Source organism: Monomorium pharaonis, chromosome 5 (genome assembly GCF_013373865.1).
Source record: "Monomorium pharaonis isolate MP-MQ-018 chromosome 5, ASM1337386v2, whole genome shotgun sequence".
Lineage (NCBI taxonomy): Eukaryota > Metazoa > Arthropoda > Insecta > Hymenoptera > Formicidae > Monomorium > Monomorium pharaonis.
In genome coordinates this window covers 16,817,985-16,833,721 of record NC_050471.1, presented here as the reverse complement: position 1 = coordinate 16,833,721, position 15,737 = coordinate 16,817,985, and the positions used below count along the sequence as shown (strand labels likewise).

General features: G+C 35.1%; 1 protein-coding gene across 8 annotated transcripts in view; it reads left to right on the top strand.

Annotated features, from left to right (window-relative positions):
- Positions 1–360: 360 nt before the first annotated feature.
- LOC105830042 overlaps positions 361–15,737 on the top strand; it is an 80,628-nt gene continuing 65,251 nt past the window's right edge. For 2 of the 8 annotated variants that reach the window (XM_036286757.1, XM_036286756.1), the window contains exon 1: positions 361–802. The gene's annotated coding sequence lies outside the window, so the exon portion shown is untranslated. Of the gene's footprint in view, positions 803–13,381; positions 13,592–15,737 lie in introns of all 8 variants that reach the window. The other 6 variants (XR_004963231.1, XR_004963230.1, XR_004963228.1 and 3 more) reach the window with 5 other exon arrangements.

Sequence of the window (15,737 nt, the reverse complement as noted above, 5' to 3'; positions counted from 1 at the left end):
TGAGACTACAGTCATTTTTATTCACTTTAATATTTTTTTAATTTTATAATTCCATTAATACGTTACTAAAATATACTGACATTAGGAATAAAAAATTAATCTACATATACTTATACAAAAAAAATTGTAATATAGTTATATAAAAATTAAATTAAATTTAATCTGAAAAATACTATGCGCGAGATACTACTACGTCGTCTCTTAATATTGTTCAAATAAAGCGCTTTCGTACAACCAGGAACATGGCTGACGGTCACGTGATTAATTACTACTTACTTCAAAGGTCCCGACGCTCACTGTCGCTACTGTATATACTTATACTGTGGTGCGGTGGCCAGCCTGGCTGGTGACGCGGCGGAGCGTGAAGCGGTCTGGTTGGCGGCACGATACGCTTACCTGGTCTCAGCTGTTCAGCGCATCAGCTGATTCGGTCGACGTTATCGCTTATCACCCCGCGTGGGTGACAGATCACGGTGCCGGTTACCCTTCAATGCGAGGTCCCCGGAACGGGACGACGCGTGACCGTTCAGTATGTGGCTGAGGCTCAAGTGCGGATCGGGTCAGTGTGTTTGCCACTCAATGCGCGGCCAAGAAGGCACTCACTGCATGCCAAGATGGGATCGAGTTTCTAGGTTATGGCGCTCAGTATGTGCACGAGGAAATGCGGTTCAATCCACCAAGAAGTACGGTCTGCTTACTACGCAGGCCGGAGAAGCTCTGATAGCTTATCGCTGGTGAAGGGCTTATATACCCTCCACCCGGTGGTCAGGGGAGTAGAGAAGAGCGGTGGGAGCCGCACGAGGTAGGGGGTAACAGCCTTGTCCTTGCCACTGCCTTGGCGGCAGCGGAGGAACAGCTCGTTATAACATTTTAGAGAAAATCGATTTATTTTTTGTAAAGAAGATTTTATGTCCCATAAGGAAGATATAACGTCGATTTTACGCAGCCTAGACATTCTACTTTTCTGCTACTATCATCAATTGTTATGAATTTTTGCTTTTTGTCTTTTGTTTTTCTGTCAAATGTGAATTTTGCTTTTTCGGGTCAAGTTTCTTTATTTCTTTTGCTTAATATGTTTACTTATTTTAGAATATTCTTTAAGGGATATTATTAACATCAGTATATCAATATTCACGACAATGATTTATAAAAAATTAATTAATTATTATTTTTATCAATTACCTGATAATTATAACATATTACAGAAAATCGATTAATTTTCTGTAAATAAGATTTTATGTTCCGTGTAACGTACGCGGGAACATTAAAACTTAAATTGTAATAATTATTTTAAGCTGAATCTTAATATTGGAATGCATGAGTATTGATTTCTTATTTGGTTACCGGCGATACCAGGCGCAGGTCGATATCGGAATCGAAATCGATTGAGCATAGGGTTACAAAGAGACAAAACCTTCCTGAAACAAAACCTTCCTCCTCCACTAGGAATTAAGCTTGCGTAGGGGAAAAAAAGTAAAGGGAAATTAGATATAAATAAGGGAATCAGAACGCTTAAGCAGAGTTGAGTTAGAATCGTTAAGCTCAGTTCAGCTCAGTACAGTTTAATCTCGATCTTTGTCGAAATCTTTAAATCTTAGTTTTACCGAGCGACTCTTTTGATCTGCAGTTAGCCTATAGCATCATTCGGATTTTAAACCTTAGGGTTTGTTGTTTTGAAATCGGATTTTCGGAATAAAGGTAATTAACTTGATTTCTCTTTTAAGATCATTTTAAATTCCCTTCTTATTCTGTCGCTGCCATTTGAGTGGCAACAGATCAAATCAAACTCTGTCGCTGCCGAGAGCATTGAAACAGATCTTTCGGGTCCTGTCGCTGACGTTAGCGTGGCAACAGACCTGAATCCTGACTCTTCCTCAGGTGTGGCAACTGAGTATTATTAATATAAATCTAACTATAAAATATTTAATGCTCAAAAAGGATGGTAGACGTGTAATTAAAAGATTGAGATATCAAAAAAATCAAGCAATAATCTCAAATCGCGATCCTCTAATATTAATTACTGAATTAGATAAACTTTTAACTCAATCTTCTGAAAAACTTAAAGAACAAAATAAATATTAAACTTATCAGGATTGATTTTGAAATTAACTTTTCTCATTTTAAAAATATCAAGAAAACAGATCGTCGTTACCAAATTTATAAAATTCGTTATCTTTTTGATGAAGATTAATTTTCTCACAAACTTGTCCATCCCCGAGTAAATTATTTAAATGTATTGATTCAAAACGGACATTAAAATCAGAACGTGGCAGGAGGTAAATTTTTGGTGACAGCGGTGGGATACAAAACGTTTGTGAGAATCAATGAAATAAACTCTTATCCGTGATGTTTTAAAGGAAATGTGCCCGCCTTATCGTGTTGCGCGTAATCCTAGAGTGTTACATCAAGAATCATACGCCGAGTGGAGAGAAACCACTTTGTGCCGTAGCATTATTTTTTCGAGATAATGACAGTAATATAATTATTTGCGACGAGTGCCACGAAGATTAGCCGGAATCAAATTCTTTTAGTTGGGTATATCGGCATTATTTACATTTCGGAAATCGCGTACTATTCGAAGAATGTGCAAATTGTTACCTAATATTACCGTTAACGCGTTTGTATCAAGACTGTCAAACGTGTAATATTATCCGCGACGACTTTCTACAATACCTAGAAGACTCGGGAAAAGAAAAGTATAATCATTTTGACTCAACAATAGCAGCTATCACTCAAATTGTAACGCCGCCTACAGAATAATCCATTGTCGGTTAGCGCAAATAATTTTTTTAATTGAACAAATCGCGACGCATGACTTCTAAAATGATACGGACACCACCTCCGGAACCAGCAGAATCTTCAGAAAGAAATTTAGAAAAAATGGAGCTGCAAGAAAATCGAAGGATAATTGCACAACAGTAACAAATAATTCAACAATTACAACAAAATCAACGCTCAACAGGAATACCATCAAATCAAGGACCAGCAGGAATGGTAATTAATGAAGGAACATTAGGTAACTATTTACATTTTTCATTACAGGATGCTTTAGAAGCAGTGCCAAATTTTGATGGGGGAAATATTTCATTTATATACACTGGCGCAAAAAAAAAAAATTTGACCGATTTTTAGGCAATCTTCAAAGTAATGCAACTTTGCGAAAAATTATCCAACTTACATGTACTTTTTTTTAAATTAAAGGGCAAAGACTCTACTTTAAGAATTCCTACGCGAAAGTTTGATTTGTTAAGTGCGAACCTTTTGTATCGCATGAAAACCAAACATGTGTTTTTTAATTGAAAAAAGTAAAAGTTTGTTATCATTTTGCACAAGTTTCTCGTTAAAATCTTGCTAATATTAATTAAGATTCTTAAAGTTCATTCTTTTCTAAGCAATTTAAAAAAAAACATGTCGATACGATGTTTTTGGTTGATTGCACACGAGTTTGAAACTTGCACTGCATTTTAGGGTATTTTAGCAAGTAAATACGGTATTTTTTGAATATCATGAATTTTGAATATCAAGATAATATTGCACATTAATTTTATTCGTGTTAAACACAATCATACCGCAGTCATGAAAGTGATCCGATCTGCACCACGTGGAGAATGACGATCGGATTTTGTACATCATGTGGCTCTGAAATTCATCGGTGGAAATTTGTACTTACTGATCTGAATATAACGAATAGCTGATGCACCAATTTCACTGAAGTCAACAGATCACATTCATCTATACTCATAAACCCACACGTACACGTAAACATACATATACACATACTCATACATAAAAAGTAAAAGTTTAAATTTTATTTTAAAAAATCAGCCTTTTCAGGGCCATATGACGTACAAAATCCGATCGTCATTTTCCACGTGATGCAGATCGGGTCACTTTGATGACTGCGGTATGATTGAGTTCAACACGAATAAAATCAATGTGCAATATCATCTTAATACTCAAAATTCATGATATTCAAAAAATACCGTATTTACTTGCTAAAATACCCTAAAATGCAGAGCAAATTTTAAACTCGTGTGCAATCAACAAAAAACATCGTATCGACATGCTTTTTTTTTAATTGCTTAGAAAAGAATAAACTTTAAGAATCTGAATTAATATTAGCAAGATTTTAATGAGAAACTTGTGCAAAATAATAATAAACTTTTACTTTTTTCAATTAAAAAACACATGTTTGGTTTTCATGCGATACAAAAGGTTCGCACTTAACAAATCAAACTTTCGCGTAGGGATTTTCAAAGTAGAGTCTTTGCCCATTAATTTAAAAAAAAGTACATGTAATTTTGATGATTTTTCGCAAAGTTGCATCACTTTGAATATTGCCTAAAAATCGGTCAAAAATTTTGTTTCGTTTTTTTTGCGCCAGTGTATTTTGTCGAGGGTTGTGAGGAAGCGCTCAGCATGATCACGCCTATACAAGAAATAAATTTAGTCCGAGCGATTCGAAACAAATTAAAGGGCGAAGCGCATAAAACTATCTTGGGGAAAACTTTTAATTCAATGCAGGAATTGGTAGAATTTTTTAAGAACTAAATACGGGCTTAGGGAAACAGTATATGAAGCTCAAGGACGTTTAACATATTTGTGTCAAAAGAAAGATGAAAAGGTTGTGACATATGCAAATCGAGTTCGCGAATTAGGTAAACGAATATTAGATGCTCAAAAAAGAGAAACTGGACAAATAAGTTTCGAAATTCAATCGATAAACATTTGAAATTGAGTTTCACGCAAGTTAAATAAAGAAATAATAATAAATAAAGAAGGAATTTTTGAAGAAGTAGAAAGTCGAGCAATCGAAGCTGAAAGAGAATTAGAGACCGCTAATATGATAAGACACGTAGTACTTGCAGAGAACACGACAACCGAGAAATGAGCTCCGGTGCGATATATGAAAGGCGAAACCGTAACATGTCAATATTTCAATAGGAAGGGTCATACATACCAGAGAAATGTTGGCAAATAAAGCGTCGAGAAAATAATCAAAATCAAAATCAGAATAAATCTAATTTTCAGACTAAGAACTATAATAATAATAACAATAACAATATTAGACAATCAACATCTTTCGGTAATACACAAAATTAAAAAAATGCAAATTTAAATGTAATAACATGCAGATATTGTAAAAAGATTGGTCATACTTGATTGAAGAATGTCGAAAAAGAATATATAACAATAGCATTCGTCAGAACGCGCAGAATCAGGGAAACGAAAAGATTCCCGAGAGGACAGGGGCGACCCCGGGAAATGTCAAGATTCGCCCCACGCGAATAATTTCGGGAGAATCAGAATCAAATACCGAACAGTAAATAGAGCTCAAATAGAGGAGGTCCCATCCATAAAATTAAATAGTTAAAATTTTACCAATAATCTAAAATTTTTAGTAGATAGCGGATCTGGGCCAAATATTATTAAAAGGAATTTTATAACACCCGAAACCATAGTAGATAGGAAGAAAACTTTAAAACTTTGCGGAATCACGACGCACCATGTGGACGCCTTAGGGTAGGCACAAGTAGACATCTTAGGATGTTCAGTCGCATTCTATTTGGTCGAAGAAAACTTTCCGATTCCACAAGATGGCATTTTGGGAACAGATTTTTTTCAAGCAAAAGTCAATTATGAGCAACATCAATTAGAATGGGAAAATATAAGTATACCTTTTGAAAAAAAGGAATATTTTGAATTCCTCCAAGAGCTATCTCAGTAATGCATATAAAAATAAAAAATCCAGAATTAAAAGAAGGATACGTTCCGCGATTAAATGTAACGGAAGGAATCTATTTAGGAGAAGCTTTAGTCTCAGTTAAAGATGAAAAAGCATATTTACAAGTTATTAATACCAATGATGAAGAAAAAAGGGTGTATATTCCCGAAATCAAAATATATAAGTTTGAAATCAATAAAACTTTTAACTTAAATTCAAGTTCGTTCGAGATTGATTAAATTCCTAATTCAAATATAAACTCAAATTGCTTAGGTAATTCAATTTCTAATTCAGAATTAAACTCAAACTCGAATACAAACTCGAATTGCTTAGGTAATTCAATTACAAATTCGAAATCAAACTCAAATGCTCAACTTAACTCAACGCAGAATCATTTAGGTGATTCAATTCTTCAAACTCAAATTCAAAATACTAACTCAGAAAGATCAATTAACATTTCAAACTCGAATCTTAAATCTTGCTTTAATGTTAAATCAGAAAATAGAAAAGAGAACATTTAAATTCAGAAGAAAGAGAACATTGAAGATTTAATAGAAAAGAGCGCAGATCATTTTTATTTACCCGAAGAAAAACTCGGGCATACGAACGTTCTAAAGCATAGAATTCCGACAAGTATGATATTCCAATCAGTAGGCGACAATATAGATTTCTAAGTGTGCATAAAGATGAAATAAATAAACAAGTTAATGATTTACTAGAACACAATATAATTAAGTCGTCGAAATCACTATATAATACGCCTGTATGGATTGTGCCCAAAAAAGTAGACTCGAAAGGGAATAAGAGATGGAGAATGGTGTTAGATTTCCGTGACCTAAATGATAAGACAGTAGTGACGCGTATCCACTACCAAACATAACAGAGATATTAGATCAGCTGGGAGGCGTGAAATATTTTTCGGTATTTGATCTTGCATCAGGTTTTCATCAGATAAAAATGCATCCGGAAGATAGTTATAAAACAGCATTTACAACACCTCATGGTCATTATGAATTTGATAGAATGCCTTTTGGACTTAAAAATGCGCCTGCGACTTTTCAAAGATTAATGGATTTAGTCTTAACAGGAATTTAAGGGAACGAAATGATTGTATATCTGGATGATATAGTATTATATTCGAGTTCACTAACAGAACATGCAATTAAATTTGAAAAATTAATGTCTTGATTGCGTAAAGCAAATTTAAAATTACAGCCAGATAAATGTGAATTATTAAGAAAAGAAGTAACTTATTTAGGACATGTAATTAGAGAAATGGAGTCCGATCAGATCCTAAAAAGATAGAAGCAGCGAAAAATTGTCCAATTCCTAAAACCCCTAAAAATGTAAAACAATTTCTTGAATTAGCAGGATACTGTCGTAGATTTATTAAAGGATTTTCAAAAATAGCCAAACCCCTATCTGTCTTTAATTGAGGAAAAAAAGAAAATGAGAGTTTTGATATACTAAAAAATGCACTTTGTCAAGCACCAATATTACAATATCCAGATTTTACAAAACCTTTTCTCCTAACAACCGATGCATCCGGAACTGCAATCGGAGCAATTTTAAGTCAAGGACAGATAGGAAAAGATCAACCGATTAGTTACGCCTCGCGAAACGACGCTGAAAAGAATTATTCCACAATAAAAAAAAACTATTAACAATAGTATACGCTGTACAACATTTTAGACCCTATCTTTACGGGAAAAAGTTTCAATTAGTAACAGATCATAAACCGTTAACTTGGATCAATAAAATTAAAGATCCAACCTCACGTTTAGCAAGATGGAGGATTAAATTAGCCGAATATGATTATGAAATAATTTATAAGCCCGGAAAAATAAATAAAAATGCTGATGCTTTATCCAGAAATCCTACGACAAATATATATTCAATAAATTCTTTATATGACCTAATAGAAAAGTGTCCGGAGGACGATGAAGCAAGACAAAGAAACGCAAATCCTAAACCTTTATCAGCTTCACCAAGAAGGGGAACCATGGTAGAAGAACCTGAACCAACCGTTTCAAGAATGCAAATTTTGAAAAATCAAAAGGAGAAAGCATCCCATTTACTCTCAGAGAATTAGAAGAACCATTATCAATTGAACACACAATTCAAGCAGAAATACACAATTGTTCAACAAATCAAACGGACAACGCTTTCTCAATCGTAGAAACAAATAACACTCATTCAGAAACAAACAACATTAAAATGACATACGAGAAACAACACATGAAACTGAAACACCACCTTTAAGAAACGGTAACAATAATAACACTAACACTTCACAAATAACACAGGCACACAAAAAAAGTGGTTGGTCCAGCAGACTAGACTAGTCAATCCTTATGTATTTCGACCCGCTGAATCCGAATCTAAGGTCAAAATTGCAAAGTTAGCTCGCATTTTCTAACCTCAAAAAAATTTTTTTTTTTAATGTTGGTCCGGCGGGCCAGACTAATCAATCCTTATGTATTTTAACCCGCTGAATCCGAATCCAAGGTCAGAATTGCAAAGTTAGCTGGCATTTCCTAACCTAAAAAAAAATTTTTTTTTTAATGTTGGTCCGGCAGACTAGACTAGTCTATCCTTATGTATTTTGACCCGTTGAATTCAAATCCTAGCTCAGAATTTCTGAATTGGCTCATTTTTTTCTAACCTCAAAAAAAAATTTTTTTATGTTAGTCCGGCGGATCCGAATAGTCTAACATTATGTACTTTGACCCGTTAAATCCAAATTCAATGTCAGAATTGCTGCATTGGCTCATATTTTCCTAACCTCAAAAAAAATTTTTTTTTAAATCTTGGTCCGACAGACCAGAATAGTCTATTTTTATGTATTTTGACCCGCTGAATTTAAATTCAAATCAGAATTGATGAATTGGCTCATTTTTTTAACCTCAAAAAAACACCTTGTAAAAGCAGTTTGGATCCCAAATGTATAATCCGGAACGTGCAGGCTTGTATAACCACATTACCCGAAGAAAATTTTTTAGGAAATCACAAAAGTTAAAATTACAGAGAAAGAATGAGCAGAAATGATAGAGAACTATAAAAAACTAGGTTACCTAATGAATCTTAAGTTGTATTTCTTAGATTCTCATATCGACTACTTCCCAGAAAATCTAGGTGATTATAGTAAAGAACAGGGAGAAAGATTTCATCAAGACATCAAGGAAATAGAGTATCGATAGCAAGGCAAGTGGGATGTGAATATGATGGCTGATTTCTGCTGGACGCTCAAACGTGACATCTCTGTGAAAGGAAAGAAACGTAAGAGAAAGCCATTGCACAGAACCTTCGAGAATAAAAGAGATATAATAGAAAAAGGGAGTGAATTTTCTACGCTATTCACAGAAGCTCAAACTTGTCATATGTATTGAATTTTCCCCGGGTAATGTGGTTATGTAAGCCTGCATGTTCCGGATTATACATTTGTGATCCAAACTGCTTTTACAAGGTGTTTTTTGAGGTTAGAAAAAAATAAGCCAATTCAGCAATTTTAACCTTGAATTTGGATTCAGCGGGTCAAAATACATAAAAATAGACTATTCTGGTCCGCCGGACCAAGATTAAAAAAATATTTTTTTGAGGTTAGGAAAAAATGAGCCAATGCAGCAATTCTGACATTGAATTTGAATTCAGCGGATCAAAATACATGATGTTAGACTATTTGGGTCCGCCGGACTAACATTATAAAAAAAATTTTTTTTTGAGGTTAGGAAAAAATGAGCCTATTCAGAAATTCTGACCTAGGATTTGAATTCAGCGGGTCAAAATACATAAGGATAGACTAGTCTAATCTGCCGGACCAACATTTAAAAAAAATTTTTTTTTAGGTTAGAAAATACGAGCTAACTTTGCAATTCTGACCTAAGATTCGGATTCAGCGGGTCGAAATACATAAGAATTGACTAGTCTAGTCCGCCGGACCAACCACTTTTTTTTGTGTGCCTGTGTAATTATACCACCTAATCTTTTACAAATAATAAACAATCTAACAAAAAATGAAGATGAAAAAACTAATCAGAGTGAGAGTTTAAATAAAATTCATTACTTTGACGAGGAGAGCGGGGAAGAAAACGAAGAAGAGGAAGAAGGAATAGAAAAAGATAACAATGACAAAGACAGTGACGACGACTATAGTGATAAAGACATTGATGAAACATATAACGAAATAAATTTGGACGAAGAAACAGATATTGAAAGACAAATAATAACACGTGGACCAAAACATAGTATAATAAACAGTCGTGATCAAATTTATATGAGAAAAGAAAACTATTTGTATTTTTTAACCGCGGATGGAAAACCTTGTGATGAGGAGTTGAAACAACTTCAAAAGCAAAATTTAATACCTAGAGTTAAAGAAAATAAGGTAGGAAATTTTGAAATATTTAAAAAGGGAAACAAAATACATTTAACTTTTATTTGTAAAGAAAATACAAAAGAAAAAATAACTAAAGAAATTTTATTAGAATTTACAAATAAATTTTGCTAAGTAATTTAAAAAAATTCGGTAATTATTTACATTACCGCGCCGATGACCTTGATCTTGACATATGTTGTCAAGGACATGACTCTGAGTAACTTTTCCTTATAACTTAATCGGCGGTCATTGTTCATTAAAAAGTTATTAACAAAAAAAGTTTGAAAAATATTCATGTAAAACACACACACACACACACACACACGGGGAAGTGCAAAAAGGAACGTGTGGAAGGGGGGGAGCGGAGCCCCTCCCCGTAATTTTTCTTACTTTAACCCACTAATTTTACGTTACTATTTGGTTGATGTGAAAACATTGGAATTGAACAGCGTGGAAAGTAGCAAACCCATGTGGCACAGTACAAGTGTGGACGTCGTTTACTTTACGTTCAAGTTTATTAATATTACAGTAAAAGTGTCGAATGAGTTTGCTTCGCGTAGAAAGTCAATGAAAGGGCAAAAATCAAGAAAAATGCTGAGCTCAAATGTTTAATTTTTTAATTGTATTCGATTAAACAACGTTCACGCTTGTACTGTACTACATCATGGGTTTGCGACTTTTCACGCTGTTCGTTTCCAATGTTTTCACATCAACTAAATAGTGACGTAAAATTGGTGGGTTAGAGTTAGGAAAAATTACAGGGAGGGGGCGGAGCTCTCTTGATCCCCTCCCCCGCCCACGCGGTCCTTTTTGCACCTCCCCGTGCGTGCGTGCGCGCGCGCGCGTGTGTGTGTGTGTGTGCATGTGTATGTATGTCTATTTTACATAAACTTCTTTTGTTAATAACTTTTTAATGAACAATGACCGCCGATTAAGGCTGCGTTCCGATATTTACTGCCAGTACTGAAATTCTATAGTGTATGTGACGTGAACTATAGATTTTCAGTACTGGCAGTGCATATCGGAACGCAGCCTAAGTTGTAAGGAAAAGTTACTCAGGGTCATGTCTTTCACAACATATGTCAAGGTCGAGGTCATCGGCGCAGTGTTCCTTAATCTAAATAATTACCAAAAATTCGATCAAAATAATAAATATAGCCAAAACAAAAGTTAGGTAATTTCTTGTGGAACGAAATTTTAAGCTTTATTCGTGAATCAATTCTCGGAATTCAAATCAAAATAATAATTTGTCATCGTTTAGTAAAAGTACCAGAAATTAATAATAGGAAAGATATTATTGAAGCTCATTCATTTAAAATAGGTGGTCATAAAGGAATAACTAAAACCTATAATCGAATAAGACAAAATTTTTATTGGAATAATATTAAAGACGATATTAGAAATTATGTTAATCAATGTCTGCAATGTGAAATAAAAAAACTAGTAAGAGTAAAATCTAAACAGCCAATAATAATAACAGACACTCCTTATTCTTCTTTTGAAAAAATTTCAACAGACATAGTAGGACCTTTGCCTGAAACATCAAAAGGAAATTTATACATATTAACTATACAAGACTATCTTACAAAATTTTCTCTTGTAATACCTCAAATCAATAATTAAAGTTGCTGACGCAATATTAAAATATTTCATGTTTTTTTTTCGGAGCCCCTAAAGCAATATTAACAGACCAAGAAAGAAATTTTACTAGTAATTTAATGAAAAGATTTGCAAAACAATTTAAAATTAAACAATTTAAAACAACGGCCTTCTATCCACAAGTTAATGGAGCTTTAGAAAGGTCACATTTAATATTAATTGAATATTTAAAACAATACGTAAATAAATTTACAGAATGGAATGAACTACTTGAATGTGCAACATTTTCATATAATACAAGTACTCACTAATCGACTGGATATGCTCCTTATGAGTTGGTAGTTGGCAAAATAGCCAGACAACCGTCCAGCGAAATAATAGAAGTTATAACAAAAAACAAACATTTGATGATTATTTATCCCAATTAATATCAAATATACACGATTTACAAAAATTAGGAAGAAAATGTTTAATTGAATCAAAAATCAAAACAAAACATTATTATGATAGAAATATTAATCCACAGACTTTTCAAATAAATGACGAGGTTTTTCTATTAAGTGAACCTAAAAAAGGAAAATTAGGAGATCAATATTCAGGATCACATTTTATAACAGATATTTTACCTAACGAAAATATTAAAATTCAGAATAAAGGAATGTTACGTCCGGCAGACTCCACGATTTCCCTTCGTTAAAGAAACAAATAACTTAATAAAAGAAATTCGGTTCCAACGATCTCCGATAATTTTTTATGCGTCTAGGATTAGTCTGTTAGAAATGTGACGACGAACATAGATGGACGAAACGACCAAGTTGATTATTTCCTTTTGAATATCGAGAATAAACACCTTTTGAATATCGAGTCAACCATAAATTTTTAACGTATAAATACAAAAACAAACTCGGATTCGAAGCAAGGTTTCACGTTTTCTCACAAGAAATGAATAATAAAGAATCCAAACATTAGCAAAAAAATAAATAACCGTTTCCTCTATCTGCAAACAATACCGTCATACGTCCAGCACGATAAAGAATTATTTATCTTTTAAACCCAAAGGGAAGATAACCTACGCGATAGGTCGAATCCCTTCGATAAAATTAAAAGAATGTGGGAGGAAACAGAGAAACTTTTGACAGATTACTCAACGTATGATTGGGCAAAAGGAAAAAACTATTTCCCCAAGAAACTTAGAATTCACCCACCACATAATCCTGAAAAAGAATCCTACCAATTAGAATATTTGAACCACCTACATCTGGATCCTCCCCCTGTAAGACTCTGTATATATAATACCAAATCTTGAAGAGAATCAGTTAGTAAGTCAGTTAACAGTAGTAAGAGAGTTAGTTAATAGTCAGTTAGTCAGTATTCAGTAATCAGTAATGAGTAAAAGCAGTTTTTCACCCGAGTAGTCAGTAATCGGTAACGAGAAAAGGTAGTTAGTAAAAAAAAATAATTATGTAGGGCCGTATTCATAGTCGGAATTTGTTCTTAAGATTACCTTAAGTTTGGTCTTAAGACGCCCTCTAGATTCATAGTCAATAAAGAAGGCGGGATTTAAGTAAATTCTCAAGCCTTGTTCAAGAAAATCTTATTTGAAAACATCTTAAATAATTTATAAACACATTCAAGCATGGGATTAAGATTATCTTGTTAATAATGAATTCATTGTCATTTAGGATCATCTTATTTCACGCACACATTGATAAATAAGGACAATTGATAAATCGGACAATCTTCTCCAAGACGTGTCCGAGGACGTCTTAAGCAATAACTTTTTTACATTACTCTGTTGACTGACCAGCATTTTATTTTAAATAAATCATTGGAATATAATTTACGGATAATATCGAGATCAACCAGGAAAGACTGACGATTTTAAACGTAAGGTAATCAAAATAAAATATGCTCTCACATAATTGATGTTAATGGCTTGATCTTTTGCAGGAACATCAGCAATTTTTTTTAAGATTAGACTTTTCGAAAAAATATTAGCATGTTTAACAATCTGGATAATAATTTGGAGATGGCAGAATTAAATTTTTCATGTGATGAGGAAATAGAAGAAATACAGATACGTGTTCCTAAACGATATCTTCGTGATTATCAGAATCCTTTCGAATTCTATAATGAATAGGAATTTGAACGAAGATTCAGATTTTCTAAAAATACAATCATGTTTGGCATTTTACCTTTAATAGAAGAAGGACTTGCCAAAATAAACAATCGAGGTTTACCAATATCTTCTATTTTGCAATTATTAATATGTTTAAGATTTTACTCAACAGCAAGTTTTCAGGTAAATTATATATATACATATATATATATATATATATATATATATACACACATATTTACAATCTATAAATTATAAAAATTATTTAACAATTTATTTTTATATTATATAATATACATAAATATAGACATAAATATATATTAATATTTTAAAAAATTACAAAATAATTTAATAAGTATATATTTTAAAGCTTGTTTTAGGGGATGTAATAACATCATCGCAACCAACAATTTCTAGAATTGTATTTCGAGTGTCTACTTTATTGGCTAGCTACATTAACCGATATATAAAAATACCATCGTCAGAAGAATCACGTTTTGAGTGTGACGAAAGTCACTATGTCCTGGGCCCGACCCCACTATACGGGACTTGGCGTCTACGGACGCTCCTCCCGAGAGTCTAGTATCCCCATCGGGGAACCGATCCCACCACGCTGCTGAGAGCGCGTGGGGATCGCCCCGACGGGTATAAAAGCCGGGTTTGATCAGGATCGAGCACCATTCCACGTCGACAGGGCTGGTCACGAGACCGCTCTGTCGCCTGGCGCACGCCGGTTTTCGATTTTCTGATCCCCGCCGACGAAGCAGGTCATTAGACCGTTTTGCCGTCTGGCGCACGCCGGCTTTCGATTTCCTTGACTCCGCCGACGAAGCAGGTCACCAGACCGTTTCGCCGCCTGGCGCACGCCGGCTTTCGGCCTCCTAGTCCCCGCCATCGAGGTAGGTCATTAGACCGTTTCGCTGCCTGGCGCACGGCTTTCGGCTCCCTGGCTTCCACGCAACTTTGCGACCGCGACCGCGTGCCAAGGTGCTACGCATCAGCGCGCTCCCGTCCGACTAGCGTTGAACTAGGGTGTACATATTGTATATATCTCTCCGTAGGCTAAGGAATGCGATTAGCATAAGATTCCCCGTAAGCTAAGTAATGTATCTAGGATAAGGTTGATAATAAAGACTTGTTAATTTGACAACGGTGTACGCAAGCTGGTTTCTCCTCTTCTCCCGAATTCTGGCATCCAACGAGGCAATCCGAGGCGTTCGGGAAAGGTGAACCGTTACATGGCGCCCGAACAGGGACTCGACTAGTGGGAACCCAGCTTGCGTAAAAACCGAATGAGTTTGTGGATCAATAACCTTTCCAAAGAGCAGGCCTTACAGTTTGCCCAGCAATACGGGATAGATACCGCCGCTCCATTGGACGCCCTCCGGAAAAGGCTACACCAGTTTCACACCGCACACTCTGGTAGCCTCCAGACTCCCGACGTACCGGAAATTCTCGTCGAGCTAGCCGACGACGACATGCCGAACCAACCAGAACGCCCGCCCGGAGCTTACCCGACAGAACGAGAAGGAGCCGCCTATCAGGAATTCCCAAGGGCAGCATTCGGACCAGTGGAAAGAATCAAGATCGTCAACCAGATTAGAAAGTGGGGGCATCATTTCGATGGAAAAGGACCACTCATGTTCCTTGAACGAACCGAGGAGCTGCGACTTAGCTACGGCCTGGAGGGAGAACACCTTCTTCTAGGGTTACCTAAATTACTACGAGGCGATGCCCTCCTCTGGTATAGGAACAACACCGGTCAATGGAATACCTGGGAAGAGTTCTCCGAAAATTCATGGCAGGCGTTCCTGCCACCAGGCTATCAACGCCGAAGCTTGAAATTTAGGGCCGCCACCAGCGAAGGGGCGAAACATTTTAAGCATACGCCACGGCCCTGACTATGATGATGCGCCGAA